This window comes from Microtus ochrogaster, chromosome 15, assembly GCF_000317375.1.
Source record: "Microtus ochrogaster isolate Prairie Vole_2 chromosome 15, MicOch1.0, whole genome shotgun sequence".
Lineage (NCBI taxonomy): Eukaryota > Metazoa > Chordata > Mammalia > Rodentia > Cricetidae > Microtus > Microtus ochrogaster.
Window position 1 is genome coordinate 20520984 of NC_022017.1, and position 11524 is coordinate 20532507.

The following is an 11524-nucleotide window of genomic DNA, read 5'->3' on the forward strand; positions in this document are numbered from 1 at the left end:
AAAAAAAAAATCAGAGTCAAGTCCAGCTGCAAGGCTCCAGATGAGAGGAAGGGCATCTTTAGCACTTCAACAGTGTGTATGGATAAAATAGAGATGATCCCGTTATCAAGATGAAAATGCCTAACACAAGCACTTTTTTTTGTAGCTTTCCAAGCCCTAAGTATTTTGTTCTAAAGTGGATATTCATGGACTTTAAAAGACTTAAGGTCTATTAAAGTCATTTGGGGCAAAACCATTTGTTTTCCTAGATAATAAACTGAAAAACAGGAGTAAAGGAAGCCATTTTTCTATGGGGAGAGAGGATACCAAACCAATTTTGATTGTTACGCTTTCTTCTCTGTTAACATTTTACCCTCTACTTTGTTCAGCTCTAATATTTTTTATCTAAATTATTCTATACACACACACACACACACACACACACACACACACACACACACGTTTTTCGAGGCATGTGTTTCTCTGTGTAAGAGACCTGGCTGCTCTGGAACTTGCTTTGTAGATCAGTCTGGCATCGAAATCACGGAGATCCACCCGTCTCTGCCTCCTGACAGCTGGGATTAAAGGCGTGCACCACTACACCTGGCTCTGATTCTTTAAAAAATATTTTAGCAGCATGTTTTCACTATCCATTCTTCAGTTTATGAACATCTAGGTTGTTTCCTATCTGTTGTCAATTGAGCAGCAATGAACATAAATGAGGAGGTGTTTCTGTAGTAGAAACATAGCTAGGTCATATGATAGATCTAATTCTAGCATTTGAGGGGCTATCACACTGTAACAATCCATAGGGACTGTGTGGGTTTGCTCTCCTACCAACAGTAAATCAGTATCCCCCTTTCCCCAAGCCCTTGCTAACATCCATTGCTATTTTTTTTTTTGTCCTTAGCATTCTGTCTGGGGTAAGATGAAATCTCAAGATATTTTTAATTTTTATGTCCCTGATAATTACAGGTGTTGAACACTTTAAAAGATATTTCTTAATGATTTTTTTGTTTCTTCTTTTGAGAACTCTCTGTTCAGTTCCGTAGCCCATTTTCAAAATTTGGAGTTATTTGTTTTCTCAGTGTTTAGTGCTTTTTAGTTTCTTTATAAATTTATATATTCCAGAACTGAATCCCCTGTCAGATGTAAAGCTGGAAATTTTTTTTTCTCATTCTGTAGGCTGTCTTTTCACTTTGTTAATCATTTTCCTCAAAACAATAGAGACTATTGTCACTGTTTTTGTTTACACAGCAAGACTCTAATGCTTAAGTCACGACACACTTGGGTCACAGACCATGGAGAAACCAGGCTGGTACTGACCTGGAAGTCTTCTCCATATTGGTTTATTTTCACAGTGCCAGAAGATTCTGTACAGGCTGTGGGAAGAAAAAAGTCATTCACAGTCTTAACAGTTGCGAACCCTGTAAAGTATAATAATGGCTGGCCTGGCTAGATATATGCATTTGTATAAAAACAGCATGACTGTTATAATCAACCGCTTTCTGACTGGACTTAAGTTCCCCCCCACAAGTGGAGCATCACAAACAACACATAAGTAGGAAGGTTATATGCCCTCTTGTAAAGCCTGCTTTTATTGTTTTGCTGAATGACACGGCATCAAACTTCTTTCTAAAGACTTGTCTCTACAACCACAGACCAGTATAACTCTCAACCAAAAGGTGCTTCTTTTTAGAATGGATAGCAATTAAAGCAGAGGCTCATAATTGGCAAAAAGTACAGAGAATAAGTGACTACAGAGTGCTCAGCTATAACTGGGACAACTGTGTCACTGTATGACTGTATACTGTATGTATAACTGGGACATACTGTATGTATAACTGGGACATACTGTATGTATAACTGGGACATACTGTATGTATAACTGGGACATACTGTTGTAGGAGCCACTTGTTTGTTCCCAGCTGCTCAGCCCCGAAATAACCACACAGAAACTGTACTAATTAAATCACTGCCTGGCCCACTGGTTCTGGGCTTCTTATTGGCTAACTCTTACATCTTAATTCAACCCATTTCTATTAATCTGTGTATCACCACACTGGCAAGGTTCTGGCTCTTCTGTTCCTGGCAGCTATATGGCGTCTCTCTGACCCCGCCTTCTTTTCCGAAGTATTCAGGTTAATTTTTTTTTCCCACCTGGCACTACTCTACCCTATCACAGGCCAAGGCAGATTCTTTATTCATTAACCAATAAAAGCAACACATATGCAGAAGGACGTCCCACACCAACAAAGCATACTTTCTGCCTCCACAGCTCAAGAAACATTACACAAGAACAGAAGAAATATTTTAGGAGCCAGACACGGGGGAAAAGGCTGGAAAACAGTGTCTTTTGGCCTTGACGAGGACAGTTCACTCAAGAACTCAAGGCAACTTTGGTTGCTTACACAAGACTTGCACAATATCAATCTAGTCAACCATCTACGGAAGTGAGAAGTTCAAGAAGCCTTACCGCTAGCTGAGAAGATGCTGGAAGGTGAAGGTTATTGGAGTAGGGAGAGCTAGTTTTCTTCAGAGGTATGGTCACTGGTATATCACTCATGCTTGGGTTGATGGCCCTAAAACCATGTACACACAGGTTGCACTAATTAGACTCAGTGGGTTATTGCAATAAAAATGGCGTGGAATTTGGAGTGGGATTTGGAAGGCGTAGGAGGGAGAAGATAAGAGATAGATGTGGTCAAAATACACTGTACACTTGCATGCAATTTCCAAAGAATAAATTAAAATAGATTAAAGTATCAGTGGTACATACTATTATAATATACTTCATTATTTTAGTTTCATTATAATAGTTATTTTAAAAGTATTGTCACAAACCTCATACATTACTATGGAAACACTTTATGATGTAGAATGAACTGAGCAAACTTGTGATAAATTGAAATGAAACTTCTTCCTTTAATATTATGGGCAAATTGTCAGAATTCCTGGGCATGGAGTTCTCAACTGCCTTGGTCTCTAATTGCACCATCTCTGGCCTAGGCGGATGACACTGCACTTTGATTTTGGACAGGATCTTGTCATTCATAGATTCTTCTTTGGTGGAATGAAGCAACTTTGTAACTCGGAAAAAACAATCAACCAATCACCACCACCACCAAAAACCAAGTTTTCTTCAGTCCTTGAATTTTGGAGGTTTCTGTTACCTATCAAGGTTTAGGGACATGTTTTTCTTTCATTGGAAATTACATCTGTTCTTTCACATACTAAATGGTGACAGTAGGTGTCCACAACACTTAGTCTCACACAGTTTACAGGAGGAGAGACACACTGTGGATGTTTTGGCTGCTGCAAGCCAGGGGTCACGAAGAAAGGGAGGGGCTCAGAATGAAGGCAGCTCAGTCTTCTGAGGAGCCAGCATGAGCTGAGACTTGAAGTGAGAAAGCAGGGACATGTCACAGGTCACTTAGCAAGAGCAGTCGCTTTCAGAAGGGAAAGAGAGCTCTGGTTGGAAAGGGGTCTGTTTAGGAGACTGTAAAGGGTGAACACACATGTTAATGCTGCTTGCTTGTACCAATAGTGCTGAAAATTTTAGAATGGTTTTCTTGTCTTTTTTATTTGACCAGAAAGGACAGCAGTCATAATTAGCTAACTTGCTTAGCATTTAATAAGCCCTGGGCACTGTAGTTAAATACTACATGTATTATCCCATTGAATACTTAAAATTGTTAAATGCATAGTTGCCCATATTCTGCAAATTAAAAAGTTGAGACTCAAAGGAGTTAAAGGCTGAAGGTAAATTTAATGCCCAAGTTTGTCCAACCTTAAGTTAAAAGATCTGACCATTTTTATATATTGTTTCTTTTGCAAAGGATGGCTGCTGAGTGTTCTCCTCATGAAAGAAAATAGACAGAAAAAATCAGCACGAAGAAATTATATGTCCAGGCACCTTCTTAGACAAAGGAGGCACACGGGTCATTTGCACCTAGCCCTCATTTTAGTGCAGTTACCCAGTATGGAAGAGAAAGACAACAGTAAGTCTAGTTACTGTGTTGCAGAGAACGTGAACTCTATTTGGTGAGTTGGAGTAGAAGACGTAGGGCATACAACTCATTGTTTTTCAAGGAATCCCCCTCTCCATTCTTTAGAATAGAAAAGTAGACTGGAAACTTCCTTGTCAAACACAGTGCTGCACACCTTAAGCAAAAGTGGGTGGCTGTTACTGTTCATAGTTACGACAGGAAATGATGACGAATGGCGGGATGTGGGAAAATACTGAGGTAGTTAAAATGAAGTCATGTCATGACCAATTAGACAGTCAGCAAATGAAATGTATTTTCTAAACTTAGAGGGACTTGCCTTGTGACTTGAAAAAAATGTATTTTTTTTTTTTTTTGTAGATGATCTTGGAACCATTCAGTATTTCCACCAGAGGGCAGTAATGTTCTCTCCTATATCTTCGTGGAGGATGAATATTCATAAGGAGGATGACCGGGAGGGGAATTGGTTGCTCAGTCTGTAAATAATAGGTAACAGTAATAGCAAGCTAACTTATACCTGCATAAGAGCAACAGTATTTATAAGGTAACTTAAAAGTATTTAATAAACAGTACTTAAATGCTACATGTATTGTCTCTCATTGAATAGTTACAACCTTTGAAATACAGAGTTCATAAGGCACCAAACGCAATGTGAGCCAGAGGCAAAACAACAAACGTATGCTTCAAAGGCTTTTAAGTTAAAAGTGCAAATAGACTTACAGAATCGTCAAAATGTGTGGAACTCATGGCCAGTGAGATGGAACAGTAGGTAAAGGAACTTGCCACTAATCCTGATGACCTTAGTTTTATTCCCTGGTCTCACAAGTTGTCCTTTGAGCCCCACAATCTTGCTATGGTGTGTGTGAGTGTCTCTCTCTCTCTCTCTCTCTCTCTCTCTCTCTCTCTCTCTCTCTCTCTCTGTGTGTGTGTGTGTGTGTGTGAGAGAGAGAGAGAGAGAGAGAGAGAGAGATAGAGAGAATATTAAATAGAAAAGAACATTCTTCAGATCCCACAAGCAAAGTAAAAGCATGGCATTGTGTCAAGGAGCTCAATGTTTAAACCATTTTTCCTTGTTCATGAGCAGAGTGTGTCTCACGTCTTGGCTTGCACTGATCTCCTACTCTGCTATTGTAGATTTGATTCATTGACATTAAAAACTTCTGTGATATCTGAGGTACACAAAGGTTACAAGGGGTCAAATCCTGTGGCTGGAGGCTGGAGAAGGCACATCTGTACAGAACTGAGCTGAACTGATGTGGACCTGGTAAGATGTGATTCACATGGCTGGTATGTCTGGATAAGAATGTGTCTATTAGAATGCTGTAGCAGGCTAGCTGGTTTGGTTTTTTTTTGTTTTGTTTTTGTTTTTGTATTTCAGACACATATGGGCATGTGGGTGAGTTCCTATTGGAAAGACTGGAAGAATTTTTGGAGTGGTTCAAACGGGGTTGTTTCTGTATACAAAGATAAACTCAGTTTGGTGATTTCATATAAAGTTGATAAATGGACCTCCTTCCCTGCCTTGCTGAAAGACTCCTCCTCCATGAAGTCATACTGTAAGTTTTCTAGAGAGCACTTTCTTCCTGAAATAGTGACCTTGTTCTTCAAATACATTGTTGAAAGAACCACAGATGTTACCTGGCCACCAGCCCACTGAGGACCCATAGGGAGTGAGATCAGGGGAGTTCAGGATAAAGGTTCTGAAGCTGCAGTGTTAGTAAGGAAGCCGGAGTGCAGCTCTCATCCCAGTGTTGTAGTTTCTACTGTAACACTGCCCACCGGCCCCAGTCTAGCAGCATGCTATTGCAGATGTCCAAGGCAGCAGTAACGAGTACGGCAACAATGCAGTTATTAGTCGTACCGATCTCTTAGTGATACTGTTTGGTATAGAAATTGTAACAGTCCTCTGTCTCAATCTTTCTCCCTTGTGTTTCTTATATTTACAATTTTCTCTCTGTATTGTAGTTGTCCGTGTTCTTAGGGTCCAATGGCTCAGTTTGGGAACCTAGCTCACCTCTGTTTCCCAGCTCTTAACATCTTTCCTTCAAAGTCAAATTCACATTTGTCTCGTCTGTTTGATTTACTTTTTAATTACTCGATGAGAAAGAAAGTGCCAGATAATGTAAATTCCTTCTAGACTGGGGAATCAGCAACCGAGGACAGAATTAGTGGAATTCTTCATGTACACCATTAGAATAGAAGGCAAACGCGAGGAAAGGAAGGCTAAGAGAAGGGAAAAGGTAAGACCGTTGCTAGTAAAGGAAGTTTGAATTCTGCTTCTGATAAGCTTCAACTCTTACATACAGCAACAGGTTATGATGTTATGTGTTTAATAATCTGGTGATCAGTATTTCATGTTCCAGCATTGCTGTATATGATAGAAGGGAGAACAGAGATAGTGATAATTTCAATAGTTTTATTAATTCTGTAGGATTCCCCTCCCTTCTTTGCTCTGACCCTCCCTATTTGTTTATTCAGTCTTTAACATACTATTTATTTATTTATTTATTTATTTATTTGCCTGTCGTCTTTCAGGCCTCCAGGGTCTGCAGACCTTATCTGCACTGTGGTATGTGAGGAAAAAAATTGCCCTCTGTTTATTTTTTTTGATTTTTAATTTTTAAATTTTCAACTAAATTATAATTAACACCATTACCGCCTTTTATTCTTCTTCCTCCAATTCCTTCCATATCTGCTCCCTCCGACTACTCCCATATCTCCCTCACTCCCTTGAAAATTCATGGCCCCTTGTTCTTTTATTGTTATTATTACTATATACACATGCACGGATGTATAAATGCAATCTGCTGAGTCCATCTAGTATAGCTCGTATGTATATAACTTCAGAACTGACCATTTGGTATTAGATCATTAATTAGGGAGCTCATCCCCGGGAAATCTTAATTCTCTCTCTCTTAAAAGTCGTTACTTGCCTGTACTTCTTTGTCTAGAGGTGGGGCCTCATGATATTGCCCTCTTCCAGCTTAGTATGTTTGTGGGTACTGTCATTGTTCATGTCTTATTTAGGCAGCCATACTGTTGAGGTATCGTAGCTGTAATTTCCCCATCATTTCTAGGCACAATCTCCTAGCAGATTTACTGGTCATCTGGTTTTTTACAGTCTATCCCATGACTCATCTGTGATGTTCGCTGAGCTTTAGGTTCAGGAGTTGCAGTGTAGACACACCTGTTAGTGGTCTCTTTCTGCTGCAAACAGAGATTTTGTTGATGAGATACGAGACTACACTTACCTGCGGGACTAAGGATAAGTATTCAGAATGCACTTAGGATTATGGTGGTCCTGTAAAGGTCAGCAGTAGGTTCTCCTGTAAGGTCCAAGATCACACTGGCCCTGAGGTTCTCACTGCTAGGGATGGTTTCCCATCTGTTGAACAGACACAAAGTCAGTTAGACAGCTGTTGACATGCTAACATATGAGCACCATTCTCACACATCCAGAAGTATCTTGCCATGCTGGCTATTGTTGTGGTAGGACTATTGATTGATCTCTTCCCTGGGAGCTTAGACAGCCCCTTCCAGTGAAATCTAGACCTCAGAAACGAAGCTCTCAGGTCAGATCCAGCTCAAATCTTCCAAGTCCTATGTATGAAGAATGTGGTGTCTACAGCAATAGGGACTAAACGTCAACCTCTGGGAGGCAGCCAACAGCAACAACATGGTTTACATTGTTTGGGGAGGTCTCTTGGAAAACTTGACCAACAACTTGAAAAGGGCTTTCTCATGGCTGGTACTGTGGTTTCTGTTAAACAGTTTGTGACTCCTGAGGGCCGGATATTGTCAACCCAAGTAGCATAATATCATTTATGTGATAGATATCATAATATATATATATCACATCATACATATCACATTATATATATGTACACACACACACACACACACACACACACACATACAGAGAGGAGTCTTTTTCAAACATCTTTAGTATTACTTGTCTTTTCTCCCTCCCTCTCCTGTATTTTCTTCTTTTCCCCATCCCGAGTTGAGTGCTCCACCTCCATTAAGGCACTGAGGGTTCACAGCTGAGTTCTTTTTCCTCCTTTTTCTCTTTCTTTTGTTTGTACAGACTCCTCCTTATTAATACAAAATTCTTACTCAAAGTCTGTCCTTACTAACCATCAGCATTTCTAAATTTAGAAATGGAATGTCTATGTCTGGACATTAAGTTTCCTTCTAACACTGAAGCACATTTGGAGAAACATGACTGTAATCCAGGGCTGTGCGGTGGTTAGCTAGGTCGCATGGGTTCTAGCACATCATTGATTGCGGCCCTACATGTGGGTAATTACGTCGGTCCAGGCCCCTAACTCTGCTTCCTGTGCAGCTTGGGTCTCCTTTAGTGTCCCTGCTTTCTGCCCACTCGTCTGTCCTCTCTGAATTGCTTTGTGCTCCCATTAGTGCAGTCGTGGGTTAGCTCTCCTGAAGTCCTTCTTTAATCTTAATGATTTTCACAGCTTTATTTTCCATACTTTTAAAGAGATGTGACTAAGTAAATGTTCATGACACATGTATTTCTTGACTGGAAACACAATAGCACTCCCAAGCTCATTTTTTAAAATAAGTCCTTTAATGTTACATATTAAGTTCAAAGTAGTGTGTGTGTGTGTGTGTGTGTGTGTGTGTGTGTGTTGTTACATGCTTGGCCTGTTGCATGAGAAATAATATTTGCTCAGATAAGCCTCCTTTCTCTCTGATAGTGTCAGCATTTGCAGGGTTTCCTGGGCATCTTCCCACGGTCACTAGATACCTGTGTTTCCATGCTAGAATAACCATTTGACAACACTCTGAGCTGGACTTTAGAAAAAGATCACTTAGATTTTTAATGGGATGTTCAGCAGCCGTGTGAGATTGTTATACAAACAACTTGAAATCGACAACTGAATGAAAAACAGTGCTAACTGCTCTGAATGTTATTTTCAGTTCTCAGTGTAGCAGAAATACAAATTGCCAAAAAAAAAATAGTAAAAGTCAGAGGAGACTGTTTCCAAAGTCAGTTCCACAAACTGAACCCATTTAATTCTGTCTGTCAGTAAACCTGTGCCAGGCCTGTAGCTGGCTCTGTGTTGTGAGTCTAGGCCTCAAGGCATCGGAGGATGGAATCAAAGAAACCCAGATGTGCAAGCGGGACTGAATAGCTTGCACATAGCAAGACCAAGGTGCCTTCCCCTAAGAAGATACTTTCTGCCTCTGCTTGGAAAAGCTACAGTACTTCACATAGGACTTTGTAGGGGCCCAAGGACCTCCAATATTGATAGGGTAGAGGGCCAAGTAAAGACAAAACAAAGCACCAAATGCTCGGGAAGCTGTAAAACTACTTGTTGTTCTTGTGTACAGACTGAGAAGCGGGAGAGAGTCCTGCGTGGAAGCGGAAGGGTGGTGGTGAGTTCATGGCAATCCTACTGAGATGGGCTTTTCCCCTTAGGGGTCAGGAGGCCAAATAACATATGAGTTATGGTTTAGAAAACCCACTGCCAGTGGTGTGTGGCCAGGGTAGAAGAAGGTACCAAGCGTGAAGGTGGAAGAGTAGAGTAGGAATCAACAGAAACAGTCATGAGGAGGGCAAATGGGGGAAGCTTTAAGGAAAAGAGATGAAAGACTAGGAGAAAGTATTGAGGGGGTGGAAGGGACTTGGCTCAGAAGTTCACTAGACTTCGTGAACATGAGAAAGAATGATTTCAGGTAAAGCATTCGATTTCCGGCTTAGCTGACTGCCCTCTTAAGCATGCCCTCCAGACAACAGGAGATGCTGAATGCTACTGACTTGTGCATGGTTGTCCTCTGCAAATGTAGAGGTACAGGTGGTACAGGTCTCAGTTCCCATCATGACTGTATTTTAGTAGGGCACACACATGAGTATGCGTGTGCGGCCATGGCTAGTCACAAGTCAGCACTGTGATCCAGGATGTCTGGTTTCCTGGACTGTGACACGTTCTTGTTTGTCAGGCCATGAGGCACCATGTGGAAATCTACACTCTGTAGTGGCAGGTATAAAGCAAGGTTTCCTTTTGCTGCCTTGAACAAGCTGAAAATAAGATATCTCCTAAGCAGAGGAACACACCTCTTTTATTTATTTACTTATTTATTTATTTATTTTCCATTCAAAATTTCCACTTCCTTCCCTCCTCCCATTCCTTTCCCGCTCCCCCACACCCCTCCTGCCTCCCGCTTCAGTCTTAAGAGAGGGCAGGGTACCCTGTCCTGTGGGAAGTTCAAGGCCCTCTCCCCTCCATTCAGGCCTAAGAAGGCGTGCATCCAGACTAGGATCCCAAAAAGCCAGTGCACGCAGTAGAGGCAAGTCCCAGTGCCATTATCAGTGGCTTCTCAGTCAGCCCCCATTGTCAGCCACATTCAGAGAGTCCGGCTTGATAACATGCTGGTTCAGTCCCAGTCCAGCTGGATTTGGTGAGCTCCCATTGGATCAGGCCCACTGTCTCAGTGGGTGGACCAACCCCTGCAGTCCTGACTTCCTTGCTCAACTTCTCCCTCCTTCTGCTCTTCGACTGGACCTTGGGAGCTCAGTCCAGTGCTCTGATGTGGGTCTCTGTCTCTATCTCCATCCATCGCTGGATGAAGGTTCTATGGTGATATTCGAGATATTCATCAGGAACACACCTCTTTTAGTCTGCAGAGATCAGAATTAAAGATAAGCTTGAACAATCCTTAGAGAAACTCAGCACCCAGACTTCAGATCTATTTTGAATACCTACTTTGGTTTGAACATAGTTTGCTCCCTGTCCACTGCCCCCCATACGGAAATTTGGGGCTAGCGAAGGCCATCGGGATAGAAACCAGTATGTGAGCACTGGTGGCTTCATTAGACAAAAGAGACGAACACAGAACACTCCCCTGCAGACTCTGTCATTTGCCAAGTCATTCTCTGTACTATTGTGGAGAAGGCAATAAGAAGGTCAACAAACCCTTTTCCTCATACCTCCCCTAGTTTGTGGTACTGTGTTATTCGCAACAGAAAACAGACCGAAGCAATGTCTGCCTGCTGTGTGCCGTGAAACACAGTGTAGCTTCTTGGGCCTGGGGCTTTTATAGGAGGAGAGCCGTTCAGCCCATCATGAACTTTGGTGGGCTTCTGAACATACCCAAAGGGACACATATGAAGGGAGTAAAGTCATTTATATTTTTTTGCTTTTAGTGGATCTTATCTGCACCTTAAATAAGTCCTTGTTTAATTTCTGGGTTGACATGTCTTGGTTTAGTATTTTAAAACTTTCACAAATGTTCAAAGCAATAACAGTTGCTTTCTTTATCCTTCGGTCTAAGCACATTGTCCTGTGTGGATGGGCAAGTTTCCATCTTGAGGCTTGAGTGAAATACTTTTTGAAATTACATTGACTGTGTTCACGCTCCATGTTTTATTTACATTTTCTTTAATGGAATTTATCTTAATATTTTCCCTATCTTGTTTTTAATACAGCTTTCCATCTAAGGAGTTCTGTTTCTTTAACGTTGGCTTAAACACACACACACACACACACACACACACACACACACACACACACACA